Here is a 25027-nt window from a genome sequence, read left to right as displayed (position 1 = left end):
ATCATTAAAGGTATTTGTTTATGGAATTAAAATGACAGGTGATTTTAATTTTTTTCTTTATATTTATCTTTTTTTACAATTGTTCTTTAGTTGTAAATATATATTGTTATTCAATAAGTATATATATTGCCTTTATTAAGAGAAAAAATAATTTTTAAAAGAAAGAGAAGTGGTACATATAAATTTAACACAATATTCTTTCAAAGTACAAGCTTTTTTAAATGGCCATTTATTCATATGCTTCAATTAGTTAAAAAGTTTTTACTTACATGGAATAATTTATGAAATAACCCAATAATTGCAAGCAAATGACAGAACTAGAGTGTTTCTCTTCCCATGAAGGTGAAACATTTTATTTAATATGTGTATATCTTACCTTATTATCTCATATTTTATATAAGTAAAAGATATATTTATGTGATATAAACTTTAATCAGTGACTATTCAAAAAATCTTCAAAGTTGTTTTAATGGAGTCCCAAATAACACATTATTCAAAGAATAATTTTTTAAAAGAAAATTATAATTCAAATACTATTGGGATGAAGCCTAAGTTTGTGGAGACATGAGGGAGGGAATGGCCTAGAAAATTTAAGGCTTGAGAGCCCATTCTATATATTAAAGTGCTAGCAATTCATTTCAATCATTTTAATCAAAGGGAAAATGGATGTATATGATTCCAAAAGTCTTCGTTTCTCTAACTCTTCACCTGAAAATAACAGAAAACTACTGCAATTAGCATGAAAGGGTGTTTATAGGTCCCAAGGAGCAGAATACAGAGAGGATTTAGGAAGCGAAAGGGAACAGGAACTGAAATCCGCCAGGCGGGTTGCATGCTCATCTGCTTCATTCATGTTTTTAAACATATTTTCTCCCATTTCAAAGGGAAGTGAAAGATAGTTGCTCCACAGACTAAGCCAGAGTGAAATAAGTTGGGTCCTCTTAGTTTTCATTTAAAATGTCTAGAAAATAGAATTCAACTGGTGTCCAGATTTGGTAAGGAATTCCCCTTGTCCTAACAGTTAGAAGTAGAGATCTCCTTGTGTATTTGTCACTCATGACTTTAAAAGCCTTCTGTTTTTTGTAACATGATTTCAACATAAATTCCTGGGAAAGAAAATCACTGTGTGCTCTGCCAAAATTCTTAAAGACAAAGGTATGCAGATGTTTGACAAATGACTTTACAGTTTTATTAAGTGAATATCAGTAAAACCTTTAAAACACTAAGAAAAAGGAAGATATGTAAGAATATCAATCAAACATAAAAATCCCATCAATGTTTCAGTGTATATAGATTACAGCTCATACTGCATTTACCAGGTGTACCCATTAGTAATGCAGATTTTTTTCAATAGATGGAGTTACACATATGTTGATATATATGCGATTAGATATGTTTGCTATTTTGTTGTATTGACAGAAAGCTTCAGAACTTCATATGTCAAATTTTCTGAAGGTGTGAAACTCCATTCAATGAAATACTTGTGATAACATCATAGATATTATTACACTTAAAAATGTCAAATTTCGTGCCAAAAAAAGAGCATTTGCAGGAAGTTTTAATTCATTACTTAAAAAGTGCTGCTGAGAGTTATCGTACACTCCGGAAGCTTATGGTGAACATGCTCCATCTCAAGATACTTGTGAACGCTGGTTTAAATGCTTTAAAAATGATGATTTCAATGTGAAAGACAAAGAACGTCCAGGTCAATGGAACATCCAAATGTTCTTTGGAAAGTGGATTTATTTTGAGAATCCCAAACTTGCAAAATCATGGGTTGATCCAGGTCAACCATCAACATGAACTGCAAGGCCAAATCGCTTTGGCAAGAAGACAATGCTCTGCGTATGGTGGGATCAGGAAAGTGTGGTGTATTATGAGCTTCCAAAACCAGGTAAAAACATTAATACTGATTGCTACCAACAACAAATAATCAATTTGAACCATGCTTTGATTGTGAAATGACCAGAATGGGACGGAAGATGCGGCAAAGTAATTTTGCTTCATGATGATGCACCATCACACATTTCAAAACCAGTCAAAGACATGTTAAAAGATCTTGCCTAGGAAGTATTAACCCACCCGCCATATTCACTAGACCTTACTCCTTCAGATTACCACTTGCTCTGATTGATGGCACACGCACTTTCTGCACAGCACTTCAAAACATACGAAGAAATGGAAAATTGGGTCTCTGAATGGTTTGCCTCAAAACAAGCAAAGTTCTATTGGGACAATATTCACAAACTACCTGAAAGATGGGGGCAATGTGTAGCTAGCAATGGACATTACTTTGAATAAAGCATTTTTGATGTCTCTCTTGAAATTATCGTGTTTTCTTTGATTACAAAATCCACATTTTTAACAGGTATATGATCATAGTAAACTTTATATAGAAGAACAATATTTACATTTATATAGAACTAGAGGCCCATTGCACGGAGAGTTTTGTGCAATAGGCCTTCCTTCCCCTGGCTGTCGGCACCGGTTTACCTCTGGCACCTGGGACACAGGCCTTCGCTCCGGCCGCAGCAGAGAAGTGAAGCCTCTTCAGCCTTCAGTCTTTCTGCTCCAGCCGGAGCCTTCAGTCTTTGCTCCGCGCCTGCGTATGCAAATTAACCACCATCTTTGTTGGGTTAATTTGCATACTCATCCGATTGGCTGGTGGGCATAGCAGAGAGACACCAATTGGTATGTTTCCCTTTTATTAGTGTAGATAGCTCCCATTTATGGATTATGCCTTTTAATTCAACAGCACATTTTTGAAAGCTATAGAATGTCTGCTTTCGATGGGTCATCAACTGACTCGAGGAATTGCTTAGAAGAGTAAAACTATTCCAATAATGGCATTTGAGAGCACTGGCTAGTCCTCAAAGAGATGAGTCCCTCTCATCTGCCCTCTTACAGGGTCTCCTCGTGTGTAGTGGTCCCCTTTGCTTTAAAAGCCTTTCAGCTTTTATTATCCACAATTTTATTATTGGGAATATGCACTTTACTACCCACCAGGAACAGGGGAAAAAAGCCCAAACTTATAGAATCTATACTAATAATAGGGGAATATGCAAATTGTCTGGGACACCGTCACAGTAACAGTAACAACCGAACAGCAGGCTGTGTGGGGCAAAAAGGCCAGCAGGGGGTGAACCAGTTGGGAGCAACCAGGCTGTCGGCGGGGGCAGGGGGAAGTTGCAGGTTAGCAAGGGGGGGCAGTTAGGTTGACAGGGTGTGCAGTTGGGGGCGAACAGGCAGGCAGGCAGCTCACCTGCAGTTAAGAGCCAGCAGTCCCGGTTTGTGAGAGGGACATCCCAGAGGGGTCCCGGATTATAGAGGGTGCAGGCTGGGCTGAGGGGACTCCCTTCACCCCCCCATGCATGAATTTCATGCACCAGGCCTCCAGTGTCTTTATAATTGATGTATGAATGAGGCTCTGTTGTTTGAAGAGCAATAGATTTGAATACTAAAAACATGAAATATTCCAGAAACCTAGCTTATCTGATAATCTAATAAATAGGTTATTTATAACTTCTATTTTGTAGGGTGGGGATATTATTCACATCACAAACTCTATAGTATCAATTTCTGTCAATAAGATCTACAGTCAGGAAGACAAATTCATGGGTTCTCCACTCTACTATAAAATAAGTTTAGCTCACAATGTGTCACACACAGATATTTGAATCTTATTTAATTTTTAAGCATTGTATACAAAACAGGACAAAACTATAAATATTTCAATATCAATGTAGATATAAACTGAAGGCAAAATTGTTATTGATGAAAGTTGAAAGCCTCACTACGAGTAATGTCTTTTTTGTTATTATTTCTAAGTAAATGTGTTACTTTCTACTAAAGTTTTATAAGATGAAATAAAGAGAAAAATAAGTATAATCATATTTAATCATGGAAAAGTATACACTTTAGTCTGCAGGAACTTAGTATACTCAAAACACTAGCTTTTTTTGCATGCCTTCCAAAAACTTAAGCATCATGTTCCTAGAGATTTAACAGTGTAAAATGACAAAAGAAAAACAGGACACTGCTTGTCACACCTTTATTTTTCACAACCACATATAGCAACTGAAAGTTTAACCTCTATTTCATGTCAACATTATCTAATTCATGGCATCTGTAGCCATTCAGTTTGACTCAAGATAAAACAATAAAGGACAAGAAAATTATTTTTTATTTTTTAATCAGTTTTAATATTCAATGAATATTCAAATTGCTAACAACTGCTGATCTTTGTATGGATTTCATTTTTGGAATTTTTTAATTGGCATTTATCTTTTCTAAATTTAACACTTGCCACAAACCCTTTGGAAAGTTAACATTAGTCAGACATGATATCTGTTCTCTCCATGGCCCCTTTCATCATTATGTTGTTACCCTGGAGCTTCTACGGGACTGTATTACAACCTGAGAAGTCATCACACAATGCTCCCCTTACTGTAAAAGGACATCTTAGCTGCCGATCTCCTGGTTCTGCTACAGCCTTTATTCATACAAACCTACTACAGTTTCTTTCATTTCCAGTAGTTAGAGTCTACATTTTGTTTTTATCAGAAATGAACTTTCTAGAAAAGCAAATTGCATACCTCTTTTTCCCCAGATTTCAGGGTTAATTTCATTTTATATTGGTGATTATTTAGTTGTTCATGAAAAGTAAAAGTTAATGCCTCCGTGTAGAATTAGTTTTAGTCCCTAACCTTGGCCAGTGTAACTCAATGGTTAGTGTGTGGCTCCACACACCAAAGGGTCACAAATTTGATTCTTGGTCAAAGGCACATACCTGGGTTGCAAGTTCAATCCATGGCCCTAGTTGGGGCACCTGCAGGAGGAAACCAATTGATGTATGTCTTTCACATTGATGTCTCTCTCTCTCTCTCTCTCTCCACCTCCCTTCCCTCTCTTCCACTTTCTCTAAACATCAGTGGGGAAAATGTCTTCCCGTGAGGATTAACAAAAAAACACAATAAAAGGAATTTATTTTAGTCCCCAGAGACAAAAACAACTATTTTTATTGATATTATTTCCCTTTATAGCTAGGTTTAATTCAACTCACATTTCTTTTATTTATCTTTTTGTCTGTATATGAGATTGTCTTTTCATTTCTTTTTTTTCTTTTTTTGCTTAATCCCTTCACCTTTACTCAATGTTCTTTTAAAAATCATTTATAATTCCCAAAAGAATCAGATGAGCAATAATACACAGTGTAACTTCTGCTTACTTTAAAGCTCTAGTGAACTCAAAAGTAAAGCATACGCAGGTAACCTAGAAGGAATTGTGATAGAAAGAATTTCCCCCTACCCTACAAAAAGGGAGGCATTCATTTCTTCCCTGCAGATTTGTTTATTCTATTCTTAACACAAGGATAGTAGGCTTTTAAAGGAATTTTGCTTAAAGAGGAGACAGTACACTCTTGTTAATCTATATACATAAAAGCTTAATATGCAAAGTGTCCCCTCGGGAGTTCCACAGATCAGAAGTTTGATCGCTCTCTCTGAATTGTGCTGACCACCAGGGGGAAGCACGGAATGAAGGAAGGCCTTAGCCAGCAGCCAGCAGCCAAGGAAGGGAGGCCCCAGATGGCAGCTGACAGCTGCTAGGGACCCTATCCGTGCATGAATTCCATACACTGGGCCTCTAGTTGTAAAATAAACAAATATGAAGCAGAAGATACGTAGGAAATTCATTGTGTTTTTCAAATGATAGGTGAAAGCTTGGAAACTGTCCCCATTGGTGAACTGAAGACCTGTCATAATCAGGTAACAAGAAGTGTATCTGGGTCTGAGTTTTTTTATCAGTTCCTGTATCCATAACCCTTGACCTACATAATCTAGACATCTGCTCCACAGGGAAATTCATTTGGCCTATGCTTCATTACATCAACTGCACTCTAGATATTTAGTAATTAATCTCACAAATTAATCAGGAACTGGGTAGGGGGTGGGGTTAAAGAGAGGGGGGGGAGGGGGACATCAGTAATACTCTGAAAATAAAGATTATATTTTACATAACTCAAATAAATGTTTAAAAATTTTAAAAAGTTCTATCCTTGCTCATTTTGCTTATTGGATAGAGCGTCGGCCTGCAGACTGAAGGGTCCCGGGTTCGATCCTGGTCAAGGACACATGACCAGAATGCAGTCTGAATACCCAGTAGGGGCATGTAGTAGGCAGCCAATCAATAATTCTTTCTCATCATTGATGTTTCTCTCTCTCCCTCTCCCTTCCACTCTGAAATCAATTTTAAAAAAAGAAAAGAAAAAGCTCCAATAACTTTTGTTTAATGGGATTTGTTTTCAGTGCTATTCCTGGCACCTTGATCAGTGCCTAATGCAAAGTGGGGGCTGAGTTATACTTGAGGAATGAATGAAAGCATTTGTCACACACTGAGCAGGATCCCATGAAGTCCTTGGCCACACCTCACTTCCCAGCAGAGCCTCCTATCCTGGACAATTAAAAAATGTTTGTCAAGTTGCCCTCCTCCCCTTCTTTTTCTCAGTGCTGAGTGGGAAAGAAAGGGAGGACATGGTCTCCTCTTAATTCCAGGCTGCTTTGCCTTTCTGACTCTCACAAGCCCCAGCAGCGTTTTCCCTTCCTCTTCTCCCCTCCCCTGACAGCCTCCCTCTTGGAAGTTCCAGGTTCTTTGCGGCAATGACCCTAGAGGTGCCTTTCCCTTCCTCTCCCTGCAGGAAGGCAAGTCTCTATGTCCCCTACCCAGCAGGACACTGTGACCCCTCTTTGTGGAGCTGAGGCAGCCCTTATCCTGAGATTTCTCTTATGACCTCACCTTCTGTAAGTGAATCAGAGTCTGTATCACTTTCCCTTTCGCTTCAGCTGCTCACCTGGCTCAAGGTCCAGCCCTGCATGGGCTGGCCTTCCCCAGCCTGGGGCTCCCCTAGTGGCAGGTGTGTTTGCACTTTTCCTACATCAGCTGGGATTGCCCCTCTGTCCAGGCTAAAAGCTGCACCATGGAGCTCTGCAGAATTACATCTCAGCAGAGCTGCAAGTTCAGAGATACAGACAGCAGCAGGCTGAGACCCAGAAGAGGAGACTGAGACCAGAGACACCAAACAAGGCTGGTGAGACCCAGGTGACAGCCTCTGAGTGGACACTTGGATCCCCATCTGCTGACAGAGACCAGAGACCAGAGGCCAGGATGAAGCCGGACTTGGCTGTGGGTTGCCCGCTGGTGCTGGTGCTCATGATGATGGCCTCGGTGCTGACCAGGACAGGAGCAGCTCCTGCCCCTACGCCCCCCGGGACCCACCTGGGTGCAAGGGGCTGCCACATGGGCCAGTTCAAGTCTCTGTCGCCACAAGAGATGAAGGCCTTCAAGAGGGTCAAGGATGCCCTGGAAGAGTCGCTCCTGCTTAAGAACTGGAGCTGCAGTTCCCGCCCACTCCCCAGGACCCCGGACCTGAGGCAGCTGCAGGTGTGGGAGCGCCCTGTGGCCTTGGAGGCTGAGCTGGCCCTGACACTGAAGGTCCTGGGGACCTTGAAGAACTCGACCCTGGGGGACATCCTGGACCAGCCCCTTCACACGCTGCACCACATCCACTCCAAGCTTCAGGCCTGTGTCCCAGCTCAGGCCCCAGCAGGCCCCAGGCCCCGGGGCCCCCTCCGCCAATGGCTGCATCGCCTCCGGGAGGCCGGGAAGAAGGAATCCCAGGGCTGCCTTGAAGCCTTTGTGACAGTGAACCTCTTCCGCCTCCTCACCCGTGATCTGAGATGTGTGGCTGCTGGAGACCTGTGTGCCTGGCCCTGACACCCACCGGCAACCTGTCAAAGCATCTTGGATTTTACTTATGCTTGCCCCCCCTTTTCTAATTTATTGACACCCAACCACTATTTATATATTTATGTGTGTGAACTGTCAAACTCAGACCTGACAAAATATTTATTTTTCTACTTTTTGTAAAAATTTTGCAAATAAAAAATGAGTACAAGAAAAAATAGAATTTATCAAACTTGTCACAACATTAATAAAGAAAAATAAATTGGAAATCCAGTATATTCTTGTGATATATTTATACATATATATGTATACCAGAAGCCCGGTGCACAATTTGTGCATGGGTGGGGGCCCTCAGGGTGGCCTGCTAGGACCCTTCCGCAGGCACCACCCCCCATCCTCACAGCCCCACAGCCCCACAGCCCCAGCTGGTAGCCTGCCATGGGCTGGTGCTACCTCCTCACCTGCTCCACCATCCCGCCTGTGGGGCGATCAATTGGGGCCAGGTCCCCCACCGAGCTCCCTTAGTGCCTGGGAGCCAGGAAGAAGCCCTGTCCCCACCACCACTGCTTGCAGTCTGTGGGGCTAAAGGCAGGGTAATCAGGCCCCTTTCCGCTCACCAACTTGGCCTGGCGGTGCCCACTCGCCTGTTCCACCATCGCGCCACGGTCCCACTCTCGTCGGTGCCCATTGGGGCCGGCAGTGCCTCCACTGCTGCCTGCTGCCAGCACACTTTTGACGATGCCAGCTATGTTCCAAGTTGCCTCCCTGGTGGTTGGTGTTTGTCATAACAAGTAGCCAAACTCCAGGTCGCATGACCACCCAAGGGGACAATTTGCATATCAGGCTTTTATTATATAGGAGACATATATATTTATATATGTATATGTATATATACATGTATATGAGTAGATAACTGATAGATGATAAAAAGAGATTTTTTAAACCAGATAGCATATATCTGAATTTGAGGTCTACCACTAATCTCAGAAGGATTTTATGGAAATTCAGTGAGATAATTCATGGAAACTGTTTAGCAGAATGCCTGGCACGTATTGCTGCTCATCAACATATACACCTCAGATGTCAACTAGACTCTCTCTGGTACCAGACAGCTACATAAAATGTCCTTTGTTTGGAAAGTCTAAATGATATTTTAAGAAACCTAGAACCTTGCCCTAGCAGGTTTGGCTCAGTGGCTAGAGCATCAGCCTGCAGATTGAAGGGCCCTGGATTCGATTCTGGTCAAAGGGCACATGCCCGGGTTGCGAGCTCTATCCCCAGTGGGGGATGTGCAGGAGGCAACCAATCAATGATTATCTCTCATCATTGGTGTTTCTGTCTCTCTTCCTCTCCTTTCCTCTCTGAAATCAATAAAAATATATTATTAAAAAAATCCAGAACCTTGAGAATTTCCTAGCTCCTGCATTCAACATGCCATCCTTTTCCCACCATGGTAGACAGCCAGATGTGAAACTCCATTCTAATGAAATACTTGTGAATAGACGTCACTTAAATGCTTGGGGTCGTGCAGAGAGGTAATACGGAGCACCACTGGCTTAAAACAATAATTACTGCCCCTTCTCCTACAAAGTGTCTCTAATATCAAATCTTATTTTGGACATATCAACCACCAACAGTTTAGCAAGGGGTTGTCTTGGCCCTGATCCCCATGGCACCCAGAGGCAGAACAGTTGGAGGCCTAAGTGCCAGCCAACACTGAGCATGTAAACACACACAGACACACACACAGACACACACATAAGCACACCACACAGCATCTATACTAATAAAAGGGAAATATGCTAATTAGACCAGACATCTTCCGGACATCTTTCTGGAAAAAGGCACAGTGGCAGGGGCTGAGGCAAAGGCAGTTAGGAGCGATCAAGCCAGCAAAGGAGAGCAGCAGATTGTGATCAGGCCAGCTGGGGAAAGCAGTAAGGGGTGATCAGGCATGCAGGGGAGGGCAGTTAGGGGGCAATCAGGCCAGCAGGCAGAGGCAGGGGAGATCAGGCCGGCAGGCAGAGGCAGTTAGGGGCAATCAGGCAGGCAGGCATGCAAATGATTAGGAGCCAGAGGTTTGAGATTTTCAGAGGCATGTTCCACTGCTGGTATAGGTCCGATCCCAGGCCTAAACCAGCTGTCGGACATCCCCTGAGGGGTCCCGAATTGGAGAGGGTGCAGGCCGGACTGAGGAACACCCCCCTCCCCGTTCACAAATTTCGTGCACCAGGCCTCTAGTGTTATACATAAAAACCATGTTCTTAACATCATTAAAGGTGTTTGTTTATGGAATTAAAATTATAGGTGATTTTAGTTTTTTTCTTTATATTTACCTTTATTTTACAATTGTGCTTTAATTGTAAATATATAATTCTTCAAAAAGTATATATATATATATATATATATATATACATACATATATATATACATATATATATATTGCCTTTATTAAGAGAAACAATAATTTTTAAAAGAAAGAGAGGTGGTACATAATAAATATAAGACATTATTCTTTCTAAGTATAAGCTTTTTTAAATGGCCCATTAGTTATATGCTTCAATTAGTTGGAAGTTTTTACTTACATGGAATAATCTATGAAATAACCCAATAATTACAAGCAAATGACAGGACTAGAGTGTTTCTCTCCCATGAAGTTGAAACATTCTATTTAATATGTGTATATCTTGCCTTATATTCTCATATTTTATGTAAATAAAAGCTATATTTATGTGATAGAAATTTTAATCAGTGACTATTCAAAAAATTCTTCAAAGTTGTTTTAATGGAGCCCCAAATAACACATTATTCAAAGAATAAATTCTTTAAAAAATTTTATGATGCAAATACCATTAAGATAAACCCTAAGTTTTTTGAGACATGAGAGAGGGGAGGGCCTGGAAAATTTAAGGCTTGAGAGCCCATTCTATATATTAAAGTGCTAGCAATTCATTTCGATCATTTTAATCAAAGGGAAAATGGATGTACATGATTCCAAAAGTCTTCATTTCTCTAACTCTTCACCTGAAAGTAACAGAAACCTACTGCAGTTAGCATGAAAGGGTGTTTATAGGTCCCAAGGAGCAGAATACAGAGAGGATTTAGGAAGGGAAAGGGGACAGGAAGTGAAATCCGCCAGGCGGGTTGGATGCTCATCTGCTTCATTCATGTTTTTAAACATATTTTCTCCCATTTCAAAGGGAAGTGAAAGATAGTTGCTCCACAGACTAAGCCAGAGTGAGATAAGTTGGGTCCTCTTAGTTTTCATTTAAAATGTCTAGAAAATAGAATTCAACTGGCGTCCAGATTTGGTAAGGAATTCCCCTTGTCCTAACAGCTAGAAGTAGAGATCTCCTTGTGTAGTTGTCACTCATGACTTTAAAAGCCTTCTGTTTTTTGTAACATGATTTCAACATAAATTCCTGGGAAAGAAAATCACTGTGTGCTCTGCCAAAATTCTTAAAGACAAAGGTATGCAGATGTTTGACAAATGACTTTACAGTTTTATTAAGTGAATATCAGTAAAACCTTTAAAACACTAAGAAAAAGGAAGATATGTAAGAATATCAATCAAACATAAAAATCCCATCAATGTTTCAGTGTATATAGATTACAGCTCATACTGCATTTACCAGGTGTACCCGTTAGTAATGCAGATTTTTTCAATAGATGGAGTTACACATACAGTGGGGCCTTGACTTACGAGTTTAATTTGTTCCGTGACGGAGCTTGTAACTCAAATTACTCGTATGTCAAATCAAAAAGTGAATGAGTGAGACATGTGATGCTGGGCTGATGTTGTGCCGTTCACTGTGATGTTCGCTGCGCCAACTAGCGGTGGGGTATCTGAAGCTGGCTCACAATCCGAATTTTAGCTCGCAACTCAAAGCAAAAAATCAGCCGAGAGACGGCTCACATCTCGAAAAACTCGTTAGTCAGGACACTCGTAAGTCAAGGCCCCACTGTATGTTGATATATATGCGATTTGATATGTTTGCTATTTTGTTGTATTGACAGCAAGCCTGAAAACTTCTTATGTCAAATTTTCTGAAGGTGTTAACATCATAGATAATTTATTACACTTACAAATGTCAAATTTCATGCCAAAAAAAAGAGCATTTGCAGACAGTTTTAATTCATTATTTTATTTAGAAGAAAAGTGCTGCTGAAAGTTATCATACACTCCGGAAGCTTATGGTGAACATACTCCATCTCAAGATACTTGTGAATGCTGGTTTAAATGCTTTAAAAATGATGATTTCAATGTGAAAGACAAAGTCCAGGTCAACCAAACGTTTTTTGAAAAGTGGATTTCTTTTGAGAATCCCAAATGTGCAAAATCAACCTCGACTGCAAGGCCAAATTGCTTCAGAAAGAAGACAATGCTCTGCGTTTGGTGGGATCAGGAAGGTGTGGTGTATTATGAGCTTCTAAAACCAGGTAAAAATGTTAATACGGATTGCTGCCAACAACAAATAATCAATTTGAACCACGCTTTGATTATGAAACGACCAGAATAGGACAGAAAACACGGAAAAGTAATTTTGCTTCATGATGTTGCACCATCACACACTTCAAAACCAGTCAAAGACATGTTAAAAGATTTTGCCTGGGAAGTATTAACCCACCCACTGTATTCACCAGACCTTGCTCCTTCAGGTTACCACTTGTTCCTATAGATGGCACACACTTATTCTGCACAACACTTCAAAACATACGAAGAAGTGGAAAACTGGGTCTGTGAATGGTTTGCCTCAAAACAAGAAAAGTTCTATTGGTACTGTATCCACAAATTACCTGAAAGTTGGGAGAAATGTGTAGCTAGCGGTGGACATTACTTTGAATAAAGCATTTTTAATGTTTCTCTTGAAATTATTGTGTTTTCTTTGATACAAAATCCACATTATTAAGCAGTATATGATCACAGTAAGCTTTCCATAGAAGAATAATATTTACATTTATATAGACTAGCTCCCATTTATGGATTATAGCTTTCAATTCAACAGCACATTTTTGAAAGCTATAGAATGTCTGCTTTTGATGGGTCATCAACTGACTCAAGGAATTGCTTAGAAGAATAAAAGTAGTTGAATAATGGCATTCGAGAGCACTGGCTAGTCCTCAAAGAGATGAGTCCCTCTCATCTTCCCTCTTACAGAGTTTCCTTGTGTGTAGTTGTCCCCTTTGCTTTAAAAGCCTTCCAGCTTTTATTATCCACAATTTTATTATTGGGAATATGCACTTTAGTACCTACCAGGAACAGGGGAAAAAAGCCCAAACTCATAGAATCTATACTAATAATAGAGCAATATGCAAATTGTCTGGGACGCCATCACAGTGACAGTAACGACCGAACAGCAGGCTGCGTGGGGTGACAAGGCTGGCAGGGGGATTAGTGAGGGACGACCAAATGACTGAACAGCAGGCTGTATGAGCAACCAGGCTGGCAGGGTGCGGGCAGTTGGGGGCAATCAGGATGGTGAGGAGGGGGACGGTGAGGAGCCACCAGGCTGACAGGGTATTGGCAGTTGCAGATGACCAGGCTGGCAAGGAGGGGGGCAGTTAGTGGTGACCAGGTGGACAGGGGGGGCAGTTGGGGGTGATCAGTTAGGCAGGCAGGTGAGCAGTTAGGAGCCAGTGTTCCCGGTTTGTGAGAGGGTCATCCCCAGAGGGGTCCCGGATTGGAGAGGGTGCAGGCTGGGCTGAGGGGACCTCCTCTACCCCCTGTGCCTGAATTTTGTGCACCAGGCCTCTAGTGTCTTTATAATTGATGTGTGACAGAGGCTCTGTTGTTTGCAGAAAAGCAGTAGATTTGAATAATAAAAACATGAAATATTCCAGAAACCTAGCTTATCTGATAATCTAATGAATAAGTTATTTATAACTTCTATTTTGTAGGGTGGGGATTTTGTCACATCACAAACTATATAGTATCAATTTCTGTCAATAAGATCTACAGTCATGAAGACAAATTCGTGGGTTGTCCACTGTATTATAAAATAAATTTAGCTCACTATGTGTCACAGAAGATATTTGAATCTTATTTCATTTTTAGACATTGTATACAAAACAGGACAAAACTATAAATATTTCAAGATTAATATAATATAAACTAAAGGCAAGATTGTTATTGTTGAAAGTTGAAAGCCTCACTAGGAGTAATGTCATTTTTGGTTATTATTTCCAAATAAATGTGTTAATTTCTACTAAAGTTTTATAAGATGAAATAAAGAGAAAAATAAGTATAATCATATTCAATAATGGAAAAGTATACACTTTAGTCTGCAGGAACTTAGTATACTCAAAACACTAACTTTTTTTGCATGCCTTCCAAAAACTTAAGCATCCTATTTCTATAGATTTGAACAGCGTAAAATGACAAAAGGAAAACAGGATACTGCTTTGTCACACCTTTATTTTTCACAACCACATATAGCAACTGAAAGTTTAACCTTTAATTCATGTCAACATTATATAATTCATGGCATCTGTAGCCATTCAGTTTGACTCATGTTAAAACAATAAAGGACAAGAAAATGATTTTATTTTTCAATCAGTTTCAATGTTCAATGAATATTCAAATTGCTAACAACTGCTGATCTTTGTATGGATTTCATTTTAGGAATTTTTTAATTGGCATTTATCTTTTCAAAATTTAACACCTGCCACAAACCCTTTGGAAAGTTAACATTAGTCAGACATGGTATCTGTTCCCCCCATGGCCCCTTTCATCATTATATTGTTTCCCTGGAGCTTCTGCAAGGCTGTGTTACCACCTGGGAAGCCATCACACAATGCTGCCCTTTCTGTAAAAAGGACATCTTAGCTGGCGATCTGGTTCTGCTACAGCATTTCTTCATACAAACTCACTACAATTTCTTTATTTTCCAGTAATTAGAGTCTACATTTTGTTTCTATCAGAAATGAATTTTCTAGAAAAGAAATTAGATACCTTTGTCTTTTTTTTCCAAATTTCAGGGTTAATTTCATTTTATATTGGTGATTATTTAGTTGTTCATGAAAAGTAAAAGTTAATGCCTTTATGTAGAATTAGTTTTAATTTCTAGCCCTGGCCAGTGTTAATCAGTGGTCCGTAGTTAGAGTGTGGTCCCACATACCAAAGGGTCACAAATTTGATTTTTGGTCAAGGGCACATACCTGGTTTGCAGGTTCAACCCATGGCCCAAGTTGGGTTACATGCAGGAGGAAACCAATTGATGTATCTTTTTCACATTGATGTTTCTCTCTCTCTCTCTCTCTCTCTCTCTTGCTCGCTCTCTCTCCCTTCCTCCCTCCCTCCCTCCTTCCCTCCCTCCCTCCTCTCCATTCCACTTTCTCTAAACATCAGTGGGGAAAATGTCTTCCCATGAGGATTAACAAAAAAACAAAACAAAACAAAAAAACAGGAATTTTTTTTAGTCCCAGAGACAAAAAAAATTATTTTTTTCATTGATATTATTTCCCTTTATAGCTAGGTTTAATTCAACTCACATTTATTTTATTTATCTTTTTGTCTATATATGAGATTGTCTTTTATTTTATTTATTTTATTTTTTTCTTTTTTCTCTTTTTTTGCTTAATCCCTTCGCCTTTACTCACGGTTCTTTTAAAAATCACTTATAATCCCCACAAGAATTTAATCAGCAATAATACACAGTATAACTCCTGCTCACTTTAAAGTTCTAGTGAACTCAAAGTTAAAGCATCCCCAGGTAACCAGAAAGAATGATGATAAAAAGAATATCCCCCTACCCTACAAAAAAGGAGGCATTCATTTCTTCCCTGCAGATTTGTTTATTCTATACTTAACACAAGGATAGTAAGCTTTTAAAGGAATTTTGCTTAAAGAGGACACAGTACACTCTTGTTAATCTATATATATAAAAACCTAATATGAAATGTGTCCCCTCGGGAGTTCAACTGAACAGAAGTTTGAACACTCACTATAACATCCACTGACCACCAGGGAGTGGCATGGAACAAAGGAAGGCCCTGGCCAACAGCCAGGGAAGGGAGGCCCCAGCAGGCAGCCAGCAGCCTCTAGGGCAGTGATGGCGAACCTCTGATACGCGAACTCATTTTTTTGGTTAATTTTTCTTTGTTAAATGGCATTTAAATATATAAAATAAATATCAAAAATATAAGTCTTTGTTTTACTATGGCTGCAAATACCAAAAAATCTCTATATGTGACAGGGCACCAGAGTTAAGTTAGGGTTTTTTAAAATGCTGACACACCGAGCTCAAAAGGTTCGCCATCACTGCTCTAGGGACCCTACCCGTGCATGGATTTCATGCACTGGGCCCCTAGTTGTGAAATAAATAAATATGTAGCAGAAGATACATAGGAAATTCACTGTGGTTTTCAAAAGATAGGTGAAAGCTTACAAACTGTCCCTTTGGTGAACTGAAGACCTGCTATAATCAGGTAACAAGAAATGTATCTGGGTCTGAGTTCTCTTATCAGTTCCTGTATCCATAACCCTTGACCTGCATAGTCTAGACATCTGCTCCACAGGGAAATTCATCTGACTTATGCTTCATTACCTCAGCAGCATTCAAGATATTTACTAATAAATCTCACTAATTAATCAGGAACTGGGTAGGGGGGGGGTTACAGAAGGGGGGAAAGGGGGGACATCAGTAATACTCTCAACAATAAAGATTATTTTTTAAATAACTCAAAAAAATGTTTAAAAATTAAAAAAAGTTCTGTCCTAGCTGGTTTGGCTCATTGGATAGAGTGTCAGCCTGCAGACTGAAGGGTCCCGGGTTCGATCCTGGTCAAGAACACATGTCCAGGTTGCAGGCTGGATACCCAGTAGAGGGCATTAAAGAGGCAGCCAGTCAATAATTCTCTCTCATCATTGATGTTTCTCTCTCTCCCGCTCACTTCCACTCTGAAATCAATTAAAACACACACACACACACACACACACACACACACACACACACACAAACCTCTAGCAAGTTTTGTTTAATGGGATTTGTTTTCAGTGCTATTCCTGGCACTTGATCAGTGCCTAATGCAAAGTGGGGGCTGAGTTATACTTGAGGAATGAATGAAAGCATTTGTCATACATGAGTAGGATCCTTTGAAGTCCTTGGCCACACCTCACTTGCCAGCAGAACCTCCTATCCCTGGGTCCTGCTGCATCTGGACAATTAAAAATGTTTGTCAAGTTGCCCTCCTCCCCTTCTTTTTTCTCAGGGCTGAGTGGGGAAGGGAGGGAGGACATGGTCTCCTCTTAATTCCAGACTGCTTTGCCTTTCTGACTCTCTCCCACACCCTCCCAGCAGCATTTTCCCTTCCTCTTCTCCCCTCCCCGACAGCCTCCCTCTTGGAAGTTCCAGGTTCTTTGTGGGAACACCCCTAGAGGTGCCTTTCCCTTCCTCTCCCTGCTCTGGGGTATCTGCAGGAAGGCAAGTCTCTATGTCCCCTACCCAACAGGACACTGTGACCCCTCTTTGTGGGGCTGAGGCAGCCCTTATCCTGAGATTTCTCTTATGACCTCACCTTCTGTAAGTGAATCAGAGTCTGTATCACTTTCCCTTTCGCTTCAGCTGCTCAACTGGTTCAAGGTCCAGCCCTGCATGGGCTGGCCTTCCCCAGCCTGGGGCTCCCCTAGTGGCAGGTGTGTTTTCACTTTTCCTACATCAGCTGGGATTGCCCCTCTGTCCAGGCTAAAAGCTGCACCATGGAGCTCTGCAGAATTACATCTCAGCAGAGCTGCAAGTTCAGAGATACAGACAGAGCAGCAGGCTGAGACCCAGAAGAGGAGACTGAGACCAGAGACACCAAACAAGGCTGGTGAGACCCAGGTGACAGCCTCTGAGTGGACACTTGGATTCCCATCTTCTGACAGAGACCAGAGACCAGAGACCAGGATGAAGCCGGACTTGGCTGTGGGTTGCACGCTGGTGCTGGTGCTCATGATGATGGCCTCGGTGCTGACCAGGACAGGAGCAGCTCCTGCCCCTACGCCCCCCGGGACCCACCTGGGTGCAAGGGGCTGCCACATGGGCCAGTTCAAGTCTCTGTCACCACAAGAGATGAAGGCCTTCAAGAGGGTCAAGGATGCCCTGGAAGAGTCGCTCCTGCTTAAGAACTGGAGCTGCAGCTCCCGCCCACTCCCCAGGACCCCGGACCTGAGGCAGCTGCAGGTGTGGGAGCGCCCTGTGGCCTTGGAGGCTGAGCTGGCCCTGACACTGAAGGTCCTGGGGACCTTGAAGAACTCGACCCTGGGGGACATCCTGGACCAGCCCCTTCACACGCTGCACCACATCCACTCCAAGCTTCAGGCCTGTGTCCCAGCTCAGGCCCCAGCAGGCCCCAGGCCCCGGGGCCCCCTCCGCCAATGGCTGCATCGCCTCCGGGAGGCCGGGAAGAAGGAATCCCAGGGCTGCCTTGAAGCCTTTGTGACAGTGAACCTCTTCCGCCTCCTCACCCGTGACCTGAGATGTGTGGCTGCTGGAGACCTGTGTGCCTGGCCCTGACACCCACTGGCAACCTGTCCCAGCATCTTGGATTTTATTTATGCTTGCCCCCCCTTTTTTAACTTATTGACACCCAACCACTATTTATATATTTATGTGTGTGAACTGTCAAACTCAGACCTGACAAAATATTTATTTTTCTACTTTTTGTAAAAATTTTGCAAATAAAAAATGAGTACAAGAAAAAATAGAATTTATCAAACTTGTCTCAACATTAATAAAGAAAAATAATTGGAAATCCAATATATGCTTTTGATATATTTATACATATATATGTATACTAGAAGCCCGGTGCACAATTTGTGCATGGGTGGGGGCCCTCGGGGTTGCCTGCTGGGACCCTTCCCCCGTCCCCCACCACCCATTCTCACAGCCCCACAGCCCCAGCTGGTAGCCTGCCATGGGCTGGTGCTGCCTCCTCACCTGCTCCACTATCCTGCCTGTGGGGCGATCAATTGGGGCCAGGTCCCCCACTGAGCTCTTTTAGTGCCTGGGAGCCTGGCAGAAGCCCGGACCCACCGCCACTGGTTGCAGTCTGTGGGGCGATAGGCAGGGTAATCAGGCCCCTTTCCGCTCACCAACTTGGCCTGGTGTTGCCCACTCACCTGTTCCACCATCGTGCCGCGGTCCCCATCGGGGCCGGCAGTGCCTCCACTGCTGCCTGCTGCCAGCACACTTTTGACAATGCCAGCCATGTTCCAAGCTGCCTCCCTGGTGGTTTGTGTACGTCATAGCAAGTAGTCAAAATCCAGATTGATTGATCACATAAGGAGACAATTTGCATATTAGGCTTTTATTATATAGGACGTGTATATATGTATATGTGTATATACATGTGTATGAGTAGATAACTGATAGATGGTAAAAAGAGATTTTTAAACCAGATAGCATATATCTGAATTTGAGGTCTACCACTAATCTCAGAAGGATTTTATGGAAATCCAGTGAGATAATTCATGAAAACTCTTTAGCAGAATGCCAGGCACATAGTGATACTCACCAATATATATACCTCAGATGTCAACTAGACTCTCTCTGATACCAGACAGCTACATAAAATATCCTTGGTTTGGAAAGTCTAAATGATTTTTTAAGAAACCTAGAAACTTGCCCTAGCAGGTTTGGCTCAGTGGCTAGAGCATCAACCTGCAGATTGAAGGCCCTGAGTTTGATTCCAGTCAAAGGGCACATGCCCGGTTTGCAAGCTCAACCCACAGTAAGGGGCGTGCAGGAGGCAGCCAATCAATGATTCTCTCTCATCATTGGTGTTTCTATCTCTCTCTTCCTCTCCTTTCCTCTCTGAAATCAATAAAAATATATTAAAAAAAGAAAAACCCAGAACCTTGAGAATTTCCTGGCTTTTTGCATTCAACATGCCATCCTATCCCCACCATGGTAGACAGCCAGATGTGAAACTCCATTCTAACAAAATACTTGTGAATAGACATCATTTAAAGGTTTGAGGTAGTGCGGAGAGGTAATATGGAACACCACTGGTTTAAAACAACAGTTACTGCCCCTTCTCCTACAAAGTGTCTCTAATCTCAAATCTTATTTTGGACATATCAACCACCAACAGTTTAGCAAGGGGTTCTCTTGGCCCTGCTCCCCATGGCTCCCTGTCTCATCCAGGCTGAGCAGGTGGAAGCCTTAGTGCCAGCCAACACTGAGCATGTAAACACACACATAAGCACACCACATAGCATGTTATACATGAAAACCATGTCCTTAACATCATTAATGGTGATTTTAATTTTTTTCTTTATCGTTATCTTTTTTTACAATTGTTCTTAGTTGCAAATATATATTATTCTTCAAAAAGTATATATATTGCCTTTATTAAGAGAAAAAATAATTTTTTTAAAGAAAGAGAAGTGGTACATAATAAATTTAAGACAATATGCTTTCAAAGGAGAAGCTTTTTTAAAAGGCCCATTAGTAATATGCATCAATTAGTTGGAAGTTTTTACTTACATGAAATAATCTATGAAGTAACCCAATAATTGCAAGCAATGACAGGACTGGAGTGTTTCTCTCCACGTGAGGGTGAAACATTCTATTTAATATGTGTGTATCTTGCCTTATATTTTTATATTTTATGTAAATAAAATCTATATTTATGTGATAGAAATTTTAATCAGTGACTATTCAAAAAAATCTTCAAAGTTGTTTTAATGGAGCCCCAAATAACGCATTATTCAAAGAATAATTTTTTTAAAAATTGATTCAAATACCATTGGGATGAAGCCTAAGTTTGTGGAGACATGAGAGAGGGGAGGGCCTGGAAAATTTATGGCTTGAGAGCCCATTCTATATATTAAAGTGGCAGCAATTCATTTCAATCATTTTAATCAAAGGGAAAATGGATGTACATGACTCCAAAAGTCTTCGTTTTCTAACTCTTCACCTGAATGTAACAGAAAACTACTGCAGTTAGCATGAAAGGATGTTTGTAGACGCCAAGGAGAAGAATACAGAGAGGATTTAGGAAGGGAAAGGGATCAAAAACAAATCAGCCAGGCTGGGTTGGATGCTCATCTGCTTCATTCATGTTTTTAAACATAGTTCCTCCGATTTCAAAGGGAAGTGAAAGATAGTTGCTCCACAGACTAAGCCAGAGTGAGATAAGTTGGGTCCTCTTAGTTTCATCCCAAATGTCTAGAAAATAGAATTCAATTGGGGCCCTGATTTGGTAAGGAATTCCCCTCGTCCAAACAGCTAGAGGCAGAGATCTCCTTGTGTAGTTGTCACTCATGGCTTTAAAAGCCTTCTGTTTTTTGCTACCTAACATTATCTTATGAAATAAAAGGCTAATATACAAACCAACTGAATGGCTGAATGACTGGTCACTCTGACGCACACTGACCACCAGGGGGCAGATGCTCAATGCAGGAGCTGCCCCCTGGTGGTCAGTGCGCTCCTACAGGGGGAGTGCCGCTCAGCCAGAGGCCCTGACCTGGACTCATGGCTGGTGAGTGCAGTGGTGATGGCAGGAGCCTCCGCAGGGAACAGGCTTAAGCTGTCAGTCGGACATCCCCCAAGGGCTCCTGGACTGGAGAGGGTTCAGCCTGGGTTGAGTGATTCCCCCCCCCCCCCCCCGCAAGTGCACAAATTTTGTGCACAGGGCCTCTAGTTTCAATATAAGTTCCTGGGAAAGAAAATCACTGTGTGCTACGCCAAAATTCCTAAAGACAAAGGTATGCAAATGTTTGACAAATGTCTTTACAGTTTTATTAAGTGAATATCAGTAAAACCTTTAAAACACTAAGAAAAAAGAAGATATGTAAGAATATCAATCAAACATAAAAACCCCATCACTGTTGCAGTGTATATAAATTACAACTCACACTGCATTTATATGATCATAGTAAGCTTTCCATAGAAGAATAATATTCACATTTATATAGACTAGCTCCCATTTATGGATTATGCCCTTCAATTCAATAGCACATTTTTGAAAGCTATAGAATGTCTGCTTTCGATGGGTCATCAACAGACTCAAGGAATTGCTTAGAAGAGTAAAAGTATTCCAATAATGGCATTTGAGAGCACTGGCTGGTTCTCAAAGAGATGAGTGCCTCTCATCTGCCCTGTTACAGGGTCTCCTTGTTTGTAGTTGTCCCCTTTGCTTTAAAGCCTTTCAGCTTTTATTATCCACAATTTTATTATTGGGAATGTGCACTTTACTACCTACCAGGAACAGGGGAAAAAGCCCAAGCTCATAGAATATCTTTATGATTGATGTGTGACAGAGGTTCTGTTGTTTGAAGAAAAGCAATAGATTTGAATAACAGAAGCATGAAATATTCCAGGAACCTACGATGTCTGATGATCTAATAAATGGGTTATTTATAACTTCTGCTTTGTAGGGTAGGGATATTATTCACATCACAAACTCTATAGTATCTGTTTCTGTCAATAAGATCTACAGTCATGAAGACCAACTCACGGGTTCTCCACTCTACTATAAAATAAGTTTAGCTCACAATGTGTCACACACAGATATTTGAATCTTATTTCATCTTTAGACATTGTATACCACAAGAAGGACAAAACTATAAATATTTCAAGATGAATGTAATGTAAACTGAAGGCAAAAATTGTTATTGTTGAAAGTTGAAAGCCTCACTAGGAGTAATGTCTTTTTTTGTTATTATTTCCAAATAAATGTGTTAATTTCTACTAAAGTTTTATAAGATGTAATAAAGAAAAAAATAACTATAATCATATTCAATAATGGAAAAGTATACACTTTAGTCTGCAGGAACTTAGTATACTCAAAACACTAGCATTTATTGCAGGCCTTCCAAAAATTTGAGCATCCTATTTCTACAGATTTGAACAGTGTAAAATGACAAAAGAAAGACAGGATACTGCTTTGTCACACCTTTATTTTTCACAACCACATATAGCAACTGAAAGTTTAACCTCTAATTCGTGTCAACATTATCTAATTCATGGCATCTATAGCCATTCAGTTTGACTCAAGATAAAACAATAAAGGACAAGAAAATGATTTTACTTTTCAATCTGTTTCAATGTTCAATGAATATTCAAATTGCTAACAACTGCTGATCTTTGTACTGATTTCATTTTAGAAGTTTTTTTATTTTCTTTATTGATTAAGGTATTACATATGTGTCCTTATCCCTCCCCCAGCCCCCTCCAAACTCCTGCTCATGCTCTCACCACCCTGGTGTCTGTGTCCATTGGTTGGCTTATATGCATGCATACAAGTCCTTCGGTTGACTTCTCCCCCTTACTCCCCTTCCCCTACCTTCCCTCTGAGGTTTGACAGTCTGATCAGTGCTTCTCTGTCACTGGATCTGTTTTTGATCATCAGTTTATGTTGTTCATTATATTCCACAAATGAGTGAGATCATGTGATATTTATCTTTCTCTGACTGACTTATTTCGCTTAGCATAATGCTCTCCAAGTCCATCCATGCTGTTGCAAATGGTAGGAGTTTCTTCCTTTTTATAGCAGTGTAGTATTCCATTGTGTAGCCCACCCCCATCCGAGAAGCAGCCCACCCCCACCAGTCAGAGGAGCCACATTTTAGGAATTTTTTAATTAGCATTTGTCTTTTCTAAATTTAACACTTGCCACAAACCCTTTGGCAACGTTAACATTAGTCAGACATTATATCTGTTCCCCCCGAACCCCACCCTGTGGCCCCTTTCATCATGTTGTTACCCTGGACTCTTCGACAGGACCGTATTACAACCTGCAGAGCCATCACACAATGCTCCCCTTACTGTAAAAGGACATCTTAGTTGTAGATCTCCTGCTTCTGCTATGGCCTTTATTCATACACTAGAGGCCCAGTGCACAAAAATTTGTGCGCTGGGGCGGGGCGGGGGGGGTTCCTCAGCCCGGCCTGTGCCCTCTTGCAGTCTGGGACCCCTCAGGAGATAATGACCTGCTGGCTTAGGCCTGCTCCTGGGTGGCAGAGGGCAGGCCCAATCCCTAGGTGCAGCCCCTGGTCGGGCTCAGAGCAGGGCTGATTGGGGAGTTGGGGCGCCGCCCCCTGTCATGCACAGAGCAGGGCGGATTGGGAGGTTGCGATGCCACCCTCAGTCACGCTCAGGGTAGGGCCGATTGGGTGGTTGGGGCACCGCCCCCTGTTACACTCAAGGCAGGGTCGATGGGGAGGTTGTGGTGCCACCCCCTGTCACGCACAGAGCAGGGCCCATCAGGGGGTTGGGGAGCTCCACCCTGTCACGCACAGAGTAGGGCCGATAGGGGAGTTAGGGCACCGCCCCCTGTCACACACAGAGCAGGGCGGATCAGGGGGTTGGGGCACCGCCACTGTCACACTCAGGGCAGGGCCAATGGGGAGGTTATGGCTCTACCCTGTCACACACAGAGCAGGGCCCGTCAGGGGTGGGGGGTGTGTTGGGGTACCGCACCCTGTCACACACAGAGCAGGGCCCATCAGGGGGTTGGGGCGCCTTCCCTTGTCACGAACAGAGCAGGGCAGATAGGGAGGTTGTGGCCCCGCTCCCTGTCACACACAGAGCTGCAGGGCGATCAGGGGGTTTGGGCGCTGCCCCCTGTCATGCTGATCTGGTGCCAAGAGGCCTCGCAGCTCTGCTGATCCCGGTGCTGGGAGGCATATTACCCTTTTACTATATAGGATAGAGGCCTGGGGGCCGACTGGTTTGCCCTGAAGGGTGTCCTGGATCAGGGTGGGGGTCCCCACTGGGGTGCCTGGCCAGCCTGGATGAGGGGATGATGGCTGTTTGCAGCTGGTCACACACCCTTCAGGGTGGGGGTCCCCACTGGGGTGCCTGGCCAGTCTGGGGGAGGGGCTGAGGGCTGCTTTCAGGCTGGCGGTTGTTGACTGAAGCTCCCAACCGCTCTTTCTTTTCTCTTTTTTTTAATTTTATTCTGGGCCAGCTTTAGCTCTGGCTCTAGCTCTGAGGCTTCCGCTGGTTTGTTTGCCATTCTATAATCGAAACAATGTATAACTTCAGCTCTGAGATCCCGGCCAGCTGAAAGCCGGTTTCTGGGGTTTTGTTTAGCTTCTTATTTGTAACATAGTACATAGTTGCTTAGAGTTGCAACTCAGAGGCCGGCAAGTCGGGCGGAGAACGTTGGAGTCTGCAGTCACTGGAGCAAGCAAGCCTCATGTTCGCTTCCAGCTGCCTGGCTGCTGGCCGCCATCTTGGCTGACAGTTAATTTGCATAAGGATATGCTGATTAGCCAATGGGAAGGGTAGCAGTCGTACGCCAATTACCATGTTTCTCTTTTATTAGCATAGATACTTATTACTGTTTCTTTCTT

General features: G+C 42.1%; 1 protein-coding gene and 2 pseudogenes across 10 annotated transcripts in view; all 3 read left to right on the top strand.

Annotated features, from left to right (window-relative positions):
* The window catches only part of GRIA4 (glutamate ionotropic receptor AMPA type subunit 4), a 433261-nt gene that overhangs the window by 176315 nt on the left and 231919 nt on the right, over positions 1 to 25027 (top strand). The gene's annotated exons all lie outside the window — the stretch shown is intronic.
* Positions 7162 to 7770, top strand: LOC139017641 (interferon lambda-3 pseudogene; annotated as a pseudogene).
* Positions 17628 to 18236, top strand: LOC139017640 (interferon lambda-3 pseudogene; annotated as a pseudogene).

The sequence above is a fragment of the Myotis yumanensis genome, unplaced genomic scaffold (genome assembly GCF_028538775.1).
Source record: "Myotis yumanensis isolate MYYU_CA2020_CCGP unplaced genomic scaffold, mMyoYum1.0.hap1 SCAF_10, whole genome shotgun sequence".
NCBI lineage: Eukaryota > Metazoa > Chordata > Mammalia > Chiroptera > Vespertilionidae > Myotis > Myotis yumanensis.
Note: the sequence above shows the minus strand (reverse complement) of the source record. Positions and strands in the feature narration are given on the sequence as shown.